We start from the raw sequence: 13547 nt of genomic DNA on the forward strand, positions 1-13547 counted from the left end.
CTGGCACTATAGAGCTGGATTGGCATTGGCCATTGAACCCCAGAATTGGCAGGTCCACCACTGGCACCCTGTGCTTTTCAGATGAGAGCAGGTTCACCCTGAGCACATGTGACAGACGTGAAAGGGTCTGGAGAAGCCGTGGAGATCATTCTGCTGCCTGTAACATGGTTCAGCATGACCGTTTTGGTGGTGGGTCAGTGATGGTCTGGGGAGGCATCTCCATGGAGGGACACACAGACCTCTACAGGCTAGACAATGGCACCCTGACTGCCATTAGGTATTTGGATGAAATCGTAGGACCCAATGTCAGACCCTACGCTGGTGCAGTGGGTCCTGGATTCCTCCTAGTGCAGTGGGTCCTGGGTTCCTCCTGGTGCAGTGGGTCCTGGATTCGTCCTGGTGTACGACAATACCCGGCCTCATGTGGGGAGAGTATGCAGGCAGTTCCTGGAGGATGAGGGATTTGATAGTATTGAATGGCCCCCCACACTCGCCTTACCTAAATCCAATAGAACGTCTCTGGGATGTCATGTTTTTGTCCATCCGATGCCGCCAGGTTGCACCTCAGACTGTCCAGGAGCTCAGTGATACCCTGGTCCAGATCTGGGAGGAAATCCCCCAGGACACCATCCATCGTCTCATTAGGAGCCTCCCCCGACGTTGTCAGGCATGCATACAAGCACGTGGGGGCCATACAAACTACTGAGGACCATTCTGAGTTGCTGCAATGACATTTCAGCAAAATGGACTTGCCTGTTGCATCATTTTTTTACTTTGATTTTCGGGGTGTCTTTGAATTCAGTCCTCTGTAGGTCGATCATCTTCATTTCCATCAAATTATGGGGCGTCCTTACATTCCTAACACATCACCCCATCCATGTCAGTATAGATATCCAGCAGATGATTCTTCCCCATTGAGATCTGATGGGTTTTCAAAATCTTCTTTTCAATTTTTTGAGCAGTGTATATGGTTTTGGGGGGGGGGGGTCTTTTCAAATTCTGAAAGCTGTAAGTGACATATGGTAACCTCCAGATTTTGACACTAAATTGTTTTTATTTACACTTTTGCCCACATTCCTATTTTCATCATTTCACAAAGAAGCGCAATTTAAAATTTACAAGTATTTGTTATTACCTCAATACAGCTTTTAGCCTTTATATTTAGTAGGAATTTTGTCACTTTTGCTATGTATGTATCCACCAATTGTGATTTTAGTGTATTTTTAGCAAAAATATTGTTTTGAGAAACATTTGCGCAAATATCACAGGCTCTAAATAATCAGCAGTACCTTCCTTTAATTTTACCAGTCCTTCACTTTCAGAAAATATATGGTTTGGGGGAGGGATGGTTTTGGTCTTGCACAAACTCTGAAAAATAAAAAAACAATGGAAAATTTGCAAAAACGGCTTGTCCACCTGAGTTTAAAAGCGGAGAGCCAGGCCTGGCAGTGACAGGGTTAAAGATAAGTGCAAGTTTTAAAGTGTGGCCTATTGATCTGTTATATTATTAGGAGTGTTTGTTATGCGTTGATTTTTTAGAGAAGGCAAAAAAAAATTTCCCTGGTATACACTTTGGGGTTGATTTTTAAAAAATTTGCACTGTCGTTCACCCGGCAAAAGTGCATGTACATTTGTTCTGTGTGAATGAGGCAAAAAGCAAATGTAAATAGGCGATGCCCATGGAGTTTGAATGCAAATCATTGATTTGGCGAGTGGATGGGACGAAGTATCAAAGGAATTTCCTTTCCTTACAATATTTCTTTTTCTCCAGCCCTGTTCTTGTCTCAATGAGGAAGATATTGTGTGACGGCTTCTGATGATACTTTCTGTTATAAAACATATTTTAAAAAGTGATCTTCAAAATGACTCCTTTTTGGTAACTGGACATCAGAGAGATTTCATTTCTAGCCACAATCTTTCAGAAATGAAGAAACGTCTTGGCATTGAAGTGGTTAAAAGATAAAAAAAAAAAGGCGTGCTTACCCTTTAAAAGTCGGTCAATGAAAGCCAAGACACGCTTATAAGTGGAAGAAAGTTGAAGGAATGAGCAGTTGAAATTGCATTGTGTGCAATGGCCAGATGTCATATATATATATATATATATGGCCAGTGGCATTTAAAGACCCACCCTCTATCATTTGTGGTCAGTGGAATTTTAACCCCACCCTGCACTTTATCATTGGTGGTCAACAACATTATAACCCCACCCTACCCTTTTTCATTGGTGGTCAACAACATTGTAACTCCCTCTCCACCCTCTATCCTTGGTGGTCAGTGGTATTTTAACCCCCCACCCCACCTTCTATCATTAGTAGTCAATGGCAATTTAAGCCCCATCCTCTATCATTGATGGTCAGTGGGATTTGGTGCACATGCCCCCTGCCAGCATGCTGCAAAGAAGAACTCTTGCTTTGTGTGCTGAAGCAGTGGTCTCTCTGCAGAAGTCCAACACTCCCCCTGCTGAGTAAAACCAGAACTCTCTAATCAGTAAAGCTCATGCACCCTGCTGATTTCAAAGCTCTGACTCAGCAGGCGGTGGATGGGCCCTCTGTGGAGAGATCACTGCTTCCACACAGAGAACAAAGGTCCTTCTTTGCAGCATGCTGGCAGGGGACATTCTTATCTATGCATGTTGGAGCTGATTTCTAATAAAACTAACTGTAGGACTTTTCAAATATTTTCTTTTGATGAACCGATATTTCAGTTGGGTTATCATGTGTTTCATGTGTGATGCACACAAGAAGACCAGTGTTTTTACCCGTTGTGATCCTGTTGCTGGCGAGTCCCAGAATTGGGCTGCATGCTTGTCAGGTCACTGACTGTAGAGATAGCAGATGTATGCTTGTGCCAAAAAGATGGTAATATTCGGGGAAGAGAGGAGGATCAGACTGGGAGGACGGCAGATGTGGAGAGAGTTGGGATGTTTGACAGGCGGTCATGTTACGATTTAGGTCCCAATAACTTACTACAATGTGGGTTGGAGTATTTTAATTGCAATGGCTGCTACAAAAAAAAAATTGGGCAAGCAACCTTACTGACCCATATTGGGAGAGAGACCTTACTGACCCATATTGGGAGAGAGACCTTACTGACCCATATTGGGAGAGCGACCTTACTGAGCCATACTGGGAGAGCAACCTTACTGAGCCATACTGGGAGAGCGACCTTACTGACCCATATTGGGAGAGCGACCTTACTGACCCATATTGGGAGAGCGACCTCACTGACCCATATTGGGAGAGCGACCTTACTGACCCATATTGGGAGAGCGACCTCACTGACCCATATTTGGAGAGCAACCTTACTGACCCATATTGGGAGAGCGACCTTACTGACCCATATTGGGAGAGTGACCTTACTGACAGATATTAGGAGAGCGACCTTACTGACCCATATTGGGAGAGTGACCTTCCTGACCCATATTAGGAGAACGAAATTACTGACCCTTATTGGGAGAGCGACCTTACTGACCCATATATGGAGAGCAACCTTACTGACCCATATTGCGAGAGCGACCTTACTGACCCATATTGGGAGAGCGACCTTACTGATCCATATTGGGAGAGTGACTTCACTGACCCATATTCGGAGAGCGACCTTACTAACCCATATTGGGAGAGTGACCTTACTGATCCATATTGGGAGAGTAACCTCACTGACCCATATTGGGAGAGTGACCTTACTGACTCATATTGGGCATGCAACCTTATGACCCATACTGGGAGAGTGACCCTACTGACCCAAATTGGGAGAGCGACCTTACTGACCAATATTGGGAGAGCGACCTTACTGACCCATATTGGGAGAGCGACCTTACTGAGCCATATTGGGAGAGCGACCTTACTGACCAATATTGGGAGAGCGACCTTACTAAGCCATATTGGGAGAGCGACCTTACTAAGCCATATTGGGAGAGCAACCTTACTAAGCCATATTGGGAGAGCGACCTTACTGACCCATATTGGGAGAGCGACCTTACTGATCCATATTGGAAGAGCAACCTTACTGACTCATATTGGGCATGCAACCTTATGACCAATACTGGGAGAGTGACCCTACTGACCCAAATTGGGAGAGCGACCTTACTGATCCATATTGGGAGAGTGACCTTCCTGGCCCATATTGGGAGAGCATCCTTACTGACCCATATTGGGAGAGCGACCTTACTAAGCCATATTGGGAGAGCAACCTTACGGAGCCATATTGGGAGAGTGACCTTACTGACCCATATTGGGAGAGCAACCTTACTGACTCATATTGGGCATGCAACCTTATGACCCATACTGGGAGAGTGACCCTACTGACCCAAATTGGGAGAGCGACCTTACTGATCCATATTGGGAGAGTGACCTTACTGACCCATATTGGGAGAGCGACCTTACTAAGCCATATTGGGAGAGCAACCTTCCTGACCCATATTGGGAGAGCAATCTTACTGACCCATATTAGGAGAGCGACCTTACTAAGCCATATTGGGAGAGCGACCTTACTGACCCATATTGGGAGAGTGACCTTACTGACCCATATTGGGAGAGCATCCTTACTGACCCATATTGGGAGAGCGACCTTACTAAGCCATATTGGGAGAGCAACCTTCCTGACCCATATTGGGAGAGCAATCTTACTGACCCATATTAGGAGAGCGACCTTACTAAGCCATATTGGGAGAGCAACCTTACTGACCCATATTGGGAGAGTGACCTTACTGACCCATATTGGGAGAGCAACCTTACTGACCCATATTGGGAGAGCAACCTTACTGACCCATATTAGGAGAGCGACCTTACTGACCCATATTGGGAGAGCAACCGTACTGATCCATATTAGGAGAGTGACCTTACTGACCCATATTGGGAGAGCAACCTTACTGAGCCATATTGGGAGAGCGACCTTACTAATCCATACTGGGAGAGCAACCTTACTGACCCATATTGGGAGAGTGACCTTACTGACCCATATTTGGAGAGCGACCTTACTGATCCATATTGAGAGAGCGACCTTACTGACCCATATTGGGAGAGCGACCTTACTGACCCATATTGGGAGAGTGACCTTACTGACCCATATTGGGAGAGCGACCTTACTGATCCATATTGAGAGAACGACTTTACTGACCCATATGGGGAGAGCGACCTTACTGACCCATATTAGGAGAGCGACCTTACTGGGCCATATTGGGAGAGTGACCTTACCGGCCCATATTAGGAGAGCGACCTTACTGACCCATATTGGGAGAGCAACCTTACTGATCCATATTGGGAGAGCAACCTTACTGACCCATTTTGGGAGAGCGACCTTACTGACCCATACTGGGAGAGCAACCCTACTGACCTATATTGGGTAAGCAACCTTACTAAACCATATTAGGCGAGCGACCTTACTGAGCAATATTAGGAGAGCGACCTTACTGACCCATATTGGGAGAGTGACCTTACTGAGCCATATTGGGAGAGCGACCTTACTGACCCATATTGGGAGAGCGACCTTACTGACCCATATTGGGAGAGTGACCTTACTAAGCCATATTGGGAGAGCGACCTTACTGACCCATATTGGGAGAGCGACCTTACTGACCCATATTGGGAGAGTGACCTTACTTACCCATATTGGGAGAGCGACCTTACTGACCCATATTGGGAGAGCGACTTTACTGACCCATATTGGGAGAGAGTCCTTACTGACCCATATTGGGAGAGAGTCCTTACTGACCCATATTGGGCGAGCGACCTTACTGACTCATATTGGGAGAGTGACCTTACTGAGCCATATTGGGAGAGCAACCTTACTAATCCATACTGGGAGAGCAACCTTACTGACCCATATTAGGCGAGCGACCTTACTGAGCAATATTAGGAGAGCGACCTCACCGACCCGTATTGGGAGAGCGACCTTACTGACCCATATTGGGAGAGCGACCTTACTGATTCATATTGGGAGAGTGACCTTACTGAGCCATATTGGGAGAGCGACCTTACTGACCCATATTGGGAGAGCGACCTTACTGACCCATACTGGGACTGCAACCCTACTGACCCATATTGGGCAAGCAACCTTACTAATTCATACTGGGAGAGCAACCCTACTGACCTATATTGGGCAAGCATCCTTACTAATCCATACTGGGAGAGCAACCTTACTGACCCATATTAGGAGAGCGACCTTACTGAGCCATATTCGGAGAGAGACCTTACTGACCCATATTGGGAGAGCGACCTTTCTGACCCATACTGGGACTTCAATTCTACTGACCCATACTGGGAGAGCAACCTTACTGACCCATATTGTGAGAGTTTACTTACTGACCCATATTGGGAGAGGGACCTTACTGATCCATTTTGGGAGAGTTACCTTCCTGATCCATATTGGGAGAGCGACCTTACTGACCCATATTGGGAAAGCGACCTTACTGACCCATATTGGGAGAGCGACCTTACTGACCCATATTGGGAGAGCAACCTTACTGACCCACATTGGGAGAGTGACCTTACTGACCCATATTGGGAGAGCAACCTTACTGACCCACATTGGGAGACCGACCTTACTAATCCATACTGGGAGAGCGACCTTACTGACCCATATTGGGAGAGCGACCTTACTAAACCATACTGGGAGAGCAACCTTACTGACCCATATTAGGCGAGCGACCTTACTGAGCAATATTAGGAGAGCGACCTTACTGACCCATATTGGGAGAGCAACCTTACTGAGCCATATTGGGAGAGCAACCTTACTAATCCATACTGGGAGAGCAACCTTACTGACCCATATTAGGGGAGCGACCTTACTGAGCAATATTAGGAGAGCGACCTCACTGACCCGTATTGGGAGAGCGACCTTACTGACCCATATTGGGAGAGCGACCTTACTGATTCATATTGGGAGAGTGACCTTACTGAGCCATATTGGGAGAGCGACCTTACTGACCCATATTGGGAGAGCGACCTTACTGACCCATACTGGGACTGCAACCCTACTGACCCATATTGGGCAAGCAACCTTACTAATTCATACTGGGAGAGCAACCTTACTGACCCATATTGGTCAAGCAACCTTACTGACCCACTCTGGGAGAGCGACCTTACTGATCCATATTGGGAGAGTGACCTTCATGACCCATATTGGGAGAGCGACCTTACTGACCCATATTGAAAGAGCGACCTTACTGACCCATACTGGGACTGCAACCCTACTGACCCATATTGGGCAAGCAACCTTACTAATTAATTCTGGGAGAGCAACCTTACTGACCCATATTAGGAGAGCGACCTTACTGACCCATACTGGGAGAGCAACCCTACTGACCTATATTGGGCAAGCATCCTTACTAATCCATACTGGGAGAGCAACCTTACTGACCCATATTAGGAGAGCGACCTTACTGAGCCATATTCGGAGAGAGACCTTACTGACCCATATTGGGAGAGCAACCTTACTGACCCATATTGGGAGAGCGACCTTTCTGACCCATACTGGGACTTCAACTCTACTGACCCATATTGGGCAAGCAACCTTACTGACCCATACTGGGAGAGCAACCTTACTGACCCATATTGCGAGAGTTAACTTACTGACCCATATTGGGAGAGCGACCTTACTGACCCATATTGGGAGAGTTACCTTCCTGACCCATATTTGGAGAGCGACCTTACTGACCCATATTGGGAGAGCGACCTTACTGACCCATATTGGGAGAGCGACCTTACTGACCCATATTGGGAGAGCGACCTTACTGACCCATACTGGGAGAGCAACCCTACTGACCTATATTGTGCAAGCAATCCCTTCTAAACCATACTGGGAGATCAACCTTACTGACCCATATTAGGAGAGCGACATTATTGAGCTACATTGGGAGAGCGACCTTACTGACCCATATTAGGAGAGCGACATTATTGAGCTATATTGGGAGAGCGACCTTACTGACCCATATTGGGAGAGCGACCTTACTTTCCCATATTGGGAGAGCGACCTTACTGACCCATGTTGGGAGAGCGACCTTACTGACCCATACTGGGACTGCAACCCTACTGACCCATATTGGGCAAGCAACCTTACTAATTCATACTGGGAAAGCAACCTTAGTGACCCATATTGGGAGAGTGAACCTACTGAGCCACATTGGGCGAGCGACCTTACGGACTCATATTAGGAGAGCGACCTTTCTGACCTATATTGGGAGAGCGACCTTACTGACCCATATTAGGAGAGCAACCTTACTGACCCATATTGGGAGAGCGACCTTACTCAGCCATAATGGGAGAGTGACCCTACTGAGCCATAGTGGGCCAGCGACCTTACTGACCCATATTAGGAGAGCAACCTTAGTGAGCCGTAATGTTTCCAAAAGAAAAAAACTATCCATTGTTGCATATTCTCAGTCCTCAGTGCTCCTCAGATTGTTATAATGGCCATAAGCACATATGTCAAAGGTCGAAGAGAAGAATGGGAAGAGAGGATCGGGGAAACTCCTTCAACTCCTAGGACAGATCTGGAATGGATCTCCACACAAAAGAGCACAAATAAGGTGTTGGATCATAAAAACACCATTTATTAAAAAAAGGCTCACGTACACTGAGGAATCTTGGTATCTGACTAAGGTAGCCAAGGAAGGACCATAGGTAACAATGGATGAACTTTTACCACGTCCCCTCTCCTCTCCCCCCAATTACTGCCTATTAGTGTTGGCTCTGTACAAATACCGTCTTCTCCCCTCCCCTGAGCTGCTTGATAAAAGGGGGCAGGGCAGGGCCCCCGAAAAGCATAGCTGTCCACCTACACCAGACATAACAGTCAGAATCTGACAGCTGGCTATCCTTGTTCTGCGGCCATAGACATTGCTGGTCTGCCTGCCAGTGTTTGGCTTACTCTGCGGACATGGGGACAAGGTGCTTTGGGGTGGGGGAGCCCCCCCTGCCCCAAAGCACTCCCCCCATGTTGAGGGCATGTGGCCTGGTATGGTTCAGGAGGGGAGGGGTGCTCGCTCGTCCCCCCCCTTTCCTGACCTGCTGGGCTGCATGCTCGGATAAGGGTCTGGTATGGATATTGGGGGGTACTCCACGCTGTTTTTTTTTTAATTTTCAGCGTGGAGTTACCCCTTAACATGCATACCAGACCCGAAGGGCTTGGTATGGATGAGAGGGGGGGACCCACGCTGTTTTTTTTATTATTTATTTAATTCACGGAAATAATTTAAAATTCAGCTGTCAGTGGGAAACCCCGATGACAGCTGAAACATTCCTTCTGTCCCTGCAGAGAGCTCCGCTATTATATTTGACATTAAAAAGTATAAAGGTTGCAACATTGTATCTATTTGTATCCATTTTGGATATAGATGTTTTTATTCGGATACATATAGATACAATGTTGCAACCTTTATACTTTTTAATGTCAAATATAATAGCGCAGCTCTCTGTAGGGACAGAAGTAATTACTTCGCTATTATATTTGTCGGCCATAGACGGGGCGATAATCGGACAATTTTTTTTACCATTGCTGGTAACGTCGGCCCATTGAACAACCGATTTTTCGTTTTTTTTTTTTTTAAATAAACGGTCAGCTTTCGCCCCATCTATGGCCTTCATTTTTCTTTTTTTTTCTTCTTTTTCTTTTTTTTCTTCTTCTTTTTAATTTTTTTCTTCTTTTTCTTCTTTTTTTTGCAGGTCATGGCTCATGCGCAGATTTTTTTATCTGTATAAAGCCAATTTGCCGATCATTGGCGCTAAAATTGGCCGATCTGCAAAATCGGACGATTTTTATCCAAATTTACCCATTAAAAAAAGTGGCAAAATCCCAAAAAATGGCTGACCAATTAACCCACTAACGGCCCGAAAATCAGCCGATTTTTTTTTCAGCCGATTTTAGACCCATCTAAAGCAGGCCATAGATGGGTCTAAAATTGACCGATTTTTCTGCCAAAAAAAAAAATCGAATGATTTTCCGGCCATTAGTGGGTTAATTGGTCGGCTGTTTTTCGGGATTTTGGCACATTTTTTTTATTAGTAAATTTGAAAAAAAAAATTTCCAACTTTACTGATAAACAAAATATGCTAAAATCCCGAAAAATGGCCGACCAATTATCCCACTAACGGAAGAGGCCCTTGTCCCCATTAACATGGGGACAAGGTGCTTTGGGGGGGGAGCCCCCCCTGCCCCAAAGCACCCCCCCATGTTGAGGGCATGTGGCCTGGTATGGTTCAGTAGGGGGGGGCGCTCGCTTGTCGTCCCCCCTTTCCTGACCTGCCGGGCTGCATGCTCGGATAAGGGTCTGGTATGGATTTTGGGGGATCCCCAAGCTGTTTTTTATTTAATTTTAGCGTGGAGTTACCCCTTAATATCCATACCAGACCCGAAGGACTTGGTGTGGATGGGAGGGGGGACCCCATGCCGTTTTTTATTTATTATGGTGCTGGTTTTTAAATGTAATTTTCCCTTTTTTTTTCTTCACTATAGCTCAGAAATTCACCTGTCACTTCCTCCGGCTAAAAGAGAAAGTTTTCTTGGAATTTATATCCCTAAAGGAAACAATGTTTACTTTGAGTTTATTAAAAGATACAAAGTTTTCTGTAACTTCAGGGAAAGTGACTTCTAAGCTTGTGAACTATAGTGAAGAAAAAAAAAACGCTGGCATTTGCATTTGAAAATCGGCGCCGACATACACGTTGTATTGCGAAAAAAATTATTAGCAATTGTGTAAACCGAGGCATTATTTTCAATGGATTTTCATTCATAAACCGAAAATTACATTAACCGAGGTGTTGGTAAACTGAGGTACGCCTGTATACTATTGCAATCCTTTGTATTGGGATACATAGAACCAACATACATCTGAATTGGCAACATAGCACAACATTTGTGTCACATTGGAGATATCTGGCTAGTTACACTGACCTTACCCAGGGATTTAGGATTGATTCACACCACAGAAATACAGGCTGGATTAGTATTCAACAGCTCCGTGGATTAGTGGTTAGCACTACTGCCTCACAACGCTAGGGTTGTAAGTTTGAATCCCAACCACAGCAATGAATTTGCATGATCTCTGTGTGACTGCCTGACATTCAGATATGAATAATGCAGCACTGTATGGTATTAATAAATATTAATGATAATTGAAAAGTCACAAATAGAATGCAATCCATCTTTTTTCTTCATTTCTGTTTTTACCCTAACATACATGTGCTGGTGGCAGCATCTTTGCTTTCTGTTTAAATGATCCCTAGAATGTGAATTAGAATGAGGCCTTGTCTGTTCAAACACCTTTAAAGTAGCACCTTATGTGAATGTCAAACGATGGGATGAGATAAGGGCCTGGACTAATGATTGATTGGATAATGCTGGTTTGCACTCCACCTCCTTTTGGGAAAGTTTGAAGAGTGAGCGAAAGAAATGGATTAAAAAAAAAAATTAAATAACGGCATTTTTGTTCCCCCCCAAATCCATAACAGACCCTTATCTGAGCATGCAGGTACTGCATGCCTTCAAAGATTTATTTCCTTTGTTGAATTGCCTGCTTGGTTCACACTAGATGTGATTTAAAATTGTGCTTTTTGTTGGCAATTTCACCGTGTTTTCTGTAGATTTACCATTGAGTAATTGCATTTTCAATTGTGTTTTGCATTGTGATTTCTATTGTAGTCTATATGTGAAATCACTACAAAATGCTGAAAACGTTAGACGAGAACTACTTTTGAAATTGTGCTGCAGCAAATTGCTTACGTTAAGACACTCACATCCACATTCATTAGATCGGATATTAGGTACAATTTCAATTCCCAAATTGCACCTGAAATCGTGCACCCTGGATGCGACTTGGCATGTGATTTGCATAGCATGCGACTTGCAAATCGTATGCCAAGTCACACCCAATTGTCTGCTATTAGAGCAGTCACATGGGTGCGTTTCTGACACTGATTTCTGAAGTAGTACATGTACTACTTTTGTGACGATTTGCATAGATATCTGTGTCAGATGTCTTGCAAATCGTAAGGAAATCAGCATCTTCACTGTACGTCGCACAATTTCTAAATCGGCTTTGATGTGACCGCGGTGTAAGGCCTTTTTATGTTTGATTTCCTGAGTGTTTTTCCGATTTATGGGAAATGCCGCATACTAGCAAAAGTGAATTGACATTTTCAGTATTGCATGCGAGATGTGGTCATGTGACTGCCTTAACTCATGCGATAATCTGGAGTGAATTGTGCCCATAGGGCCAAGAAATATTGCCAATAGCGTTCCCTTTCACATCCCTGTTCAATGTTCTGTTGTATGCTGTACAGGTACACGTCACTGTGGCTTTCTTTCTGACTCTGATTTGTGGGGCCTGTATACCAAGGGTTAACGCAGGTGGGAAGAGGATTCATCAGGTGCAAACACTTTCTCTGACCAAATGAATGACAGTGGTGAGTGTGGCCTACCTTTTATAAAGAGTTGCAGTAGTGGGTGATTTTTGCCTTATACAGGCACATTATTTCTGCAAGTCCTTGTCTGTGGTGGTTTGGGGGAGGAAGAGATATTGTGGTGAATTGCCCCAGGCCACACTCACGCTGTGTTTGGGGGGGGAGAAGAGATATTGTGGTGAATTGCCCCAGACCACGCTCACGCTGTGTTTTGATGTGGGCTGTAAATGTTTTGCATGTTCTTCCTTCTAAGGTGTGTTTGTGTGTTATTGTACAATGATTGTGTTTATTATCTTTGCATTGCAATCCTAACACATGCCCATTGCTCTGCTCTTCCAAGTTTGCTTTATTTAGACTGAAATGCAGTTTTCAGACAAACATGGTGAGAAATGTATGTGTGGGAGGTGTTATTTTGGCATGTATGTATTTTTATATTGATATTTCGATCTTCAGCTTGTCTTGTGGTTAAGCCCAAGTGATATTAACCATTGGTTTCCTGCTGTACCCTGTGAAAGCACAGTTCATTACAAGTATAATCTTTTAGATTGTAAGCTCTTATGAGCAGGACCGTTCTATTTTAGCAACATCAATCCTGTGTTTTTTTTTTTTTCACACCAAGATATTGAATGTAGCTTTTTGTTGCTGTCCAAATAAATGTGGAATGTGTATTTGATCAATAAACATTTGTACTATGTATTTTTTGAGGGGGATTATTTCATGCTCTAGTTGAATGTTGCACAGTGGCTAAATGGTTAGCACTTCCACCTGGCAGTATTAGGGTCATTGGTTTGAATCCCAACCACAGCACCTCCTGCTTGGAGTTTGCATGTTCTCCCTGTGCCTGTTTCCTCCAGGTACTCTGGTTTCCTCCCACACTCTAAAGACATGCTGGTAGGTTAATTGGATCCTGTCAAAATTGGCCCTAGTATATGTATGAATGTAAGTTAGGGCTCTTAGATATTACGCCGCTTGAGGGTTAGGGACTGATGTGAATTTACCACATATATATGTAAAGCGCTGTGTAGATTGACAGCGCTATATAAGTATCTGAAATGTACTAGCACCCCTAATACTTATTTTTGCTAGCTATATAATATGCCCAAATCTTCCTTGTTAGAGCGCACATGTGCAAGTATGTCCTAAATAACAAAC

Source organism: Staurois parvus, unplaced genomic scaffold, assembly GCF_062004578.1.
Source record: "Staurois parvus isolate SC_StPar_1 unplaced genomic scaffold, SC_StPar_1.0 ptg000254l, whole genome shotgun sequence".
In the NCBI taxonomy this organism is placed as follows: Eukaryota; Metazoa; Chordata; class Amphibia; order Anura; family Ranidae; genus Staurois; species Staurois parvus.